The sequence below is a fragment of the Sceloporus occidentalis genome, unplaced genomic scaffold, assembly GCF_023333645.1.
Source record: "Sceloporus occidentalis isolate IW3139 unplaced genomic scaffold, rSceOcc1.0.p SCAF_24, whole genome shotgun sequence".
Lineage (NCBI taxonomy): Eukaryota > Metazoa > Chordata > Lepidosauria > Squamata > Phrynosomatidae > Sceloporus > Sceloporus occidentalis.
Window position 1 is genome coordinate 4442260 of NW_028317004.1, and position 2885 is coordinate 4445144.

Genomic DNA, 2885 nt, shown 5'->3' on the forward strand with positions numbered 1-2885 from the left:
CATCATTTGTGGTCTTTCATCTATATTACAGACCCTAAAGAAGATACCAAGGTCTTGTTTGATGAGCTGGCTTTTAAATCACCTTTGTGAGTGCAATCAATACTTACATATAATTTCTTGACCAGGATTTATTACACTATTATTCTCTATTTGTTTTTTTCCACATGTTCATGCGCCCCTCTTTTTGATACATTGACTCTTTGAACACTTGTGAGGAGTGTTGTTTGGGAGCAGCAGAACGTGTAGGGTATATATACATATATTTTTATTATCACATCCACACGTGTAGGTGGCTCTTTTGTTTTCTACTACAGATGGATGCCCTAGAGTTATTTCTTGAGCCAACAACTATTGTTCTTTCACTGTATATAGGCAAGTGTTGGAAAGCATCTTATTTTAGATTGTAAATCTTTGTCTCGCCATAATAATGGCATGATAAAAAGTTGTCAGTATATTTTTAATGGTTGACTTGAGAGGCCCTGTTTTATTTAATATGTATAATGTATACAGATAAATTGTGATATTAATAAATATTACTCCTGAATATTAACAATACATTGTTAGATTTTTTCCCCCCAGACTCTATGGTATTTACAATTATAGCAGCTTCATAAATCTCTGTTTATACCAAAAACAGGAATGTCAATTCACAGTAGCAGTGAAAATGTTTTGCAATCCTCTCCATGTGTTACTTCTATTGATATCTTACCCTTATGTATCTATCTATTCATCTATTTCCTTTACCTGTTTATATTTAACAAGCATCTTAATTATGTCTTGGCATTGTGCATAAATATGTGTGTTAATGCCTTCAGAAAGACTGAGTTAGAAAATACAAGACAAATAAGGGAGGCTTACATGCATGTGTTAATTATTTACATATTAATCAACTGAGTCACATAAATATGGCATTTCAGCAGCTGCAAACATGACATTTCTGTAATCGCAGTGGTAAAGCCAATAAGGACATCCATTCTGTTCTTGTCACATGTTGTTTGTAAGCCAGGAAGTAAATTTTACTTTGATACAAGATTACTTAGGGATGTTGCTATGCATTAAGGTATCAAGGCCATAATCACAAAAAAGCTCTTAAATGTTTTTTTTATTCAGTGACTCTTAAGCATGCTTTTCAATGAATAATTTCTGCTTATTTTCTTCATATTTAATTGATTAAATCTGTACTGAAATATGAACAGAAAGATAGAACGGTTTAAAGCATGAGATGAGTCAGAAGAAGTGCGGTAAGAAAATTGTTTTGGCAAAATTATCATTTTGTTTTGCCGCTTGATACAGGACTGAATTTCCCCAAATTATCTATAACCCTGGTGCCCTTCTGCCTCAGTTTACCCCTCCTGTCACCTTGTGTGCCCACACTAGCTACAATGGTACTCTTCTCCAAAAAATGTAGATGGGTAGGTGTTAGCTGCGAGGGAGTGCATCTAGCAACTGCCTGAAGAGCTCCCCCTCAATCGTGGAGAAGGAAGCTCCTCCAACAGCAATAAGCTGTCCAAGAATAGAGGAAGCAGCACATCTGACAGAGAAATTACTGGAAAATATGTCGCTTGATTTTTTCTCTGGCTCATAATCCAAATCTAGGTAATTGTCGTCATCAACATTGTCGATTACCATATCGTTTTCCACTTGGGCACAACACAAAGTAAGGACCACTCCTACTACAAGAAAGGACCTTCCCTCTTCTTGGTGGCACCGGTTGTAGTTTTATCCTGTGTTTTACAATAGAATAGTTCTTTGGTGGGGGGGGGGACAGGATTTTAGCACTTCTAGAGCAAGTGTGTTCGGTACTCCTACTGCTGCATGCGGCTCATAGTAGGTCTCACTCACAGTAGCACGGCTTAGGTTTGCAAAGTTGAATTTGAACAAACCACAAGACTGAAATAATGTCCTTTGGACCAATGAGACCAAAGTGGAGATGTTTGGCCATATTGCACAGAACCACATTTTGTGAAAACCAAACACAGCATATCAGCACAAACACCTCATACCGACTGTTGAGTACGGCGGTGGAGGGGTGATGATTTGGACCTGGAAACCATCTGTCTGACAGTTAAAGCTTGGCCAAAATTGAGCCATGCAACAGGACAATGACCCAACCACAATAGCACATCAACAACAGAATGTCTGAAAAAGAAAAGAATCAAGTTGTGGCAATGGCCTCAACCCAATTGAAATGCTGTGGCAGAACCTTCACAGAGCTGTACATAAACAAATGCCCGCAAACCTCAATGAACTGAATCAAGACTGGCCAAAATCCCCCCACAACAATGTTAAGTCATACAGAAAATTTTTACTTCAAATTAGTGCTGCTAAAGGTGGTTCTAAAAGCAAAAATGATTCAGGAATGGTTTAAGGAACACAACAACAAGTTCAAGGTGTTGACTCAGCCTCCAAATTCCCCACATCTCAATCCAATCTAGCATCTGTGGGATTTATATATATATCTAAATGAATGGGAGCACACAGGGATTTAAATGCCAATCCACAAAGGGTTTTATTAACACATACAGAATCTGTATATATAACATCTATGTCACCACTATGTCTGTAATGCTGATATCACAGCCTCACTGAAACAGAGCAGTTATTGGTGAAGAGATGGATTGTAGACATGAATCTCATACCATCATTATAATGGTACATTGGGTACATTAGATAATTCTGAAATAAATTTCAGATTACATTATATTTAATTAGTGCTCTCCTTTTTCCAATCTTGATTTAAATGGAACTTTGATCAATTGGCCTTTCCAGAAATACGTATATGATGACCTAATACCCACATGAAATGCATGGGAAAAGCAGATGCCACAAATAATTGAATAATGCCAATACCAAACCTCTGTTTTGCAATATTTCCATAGCCCCTT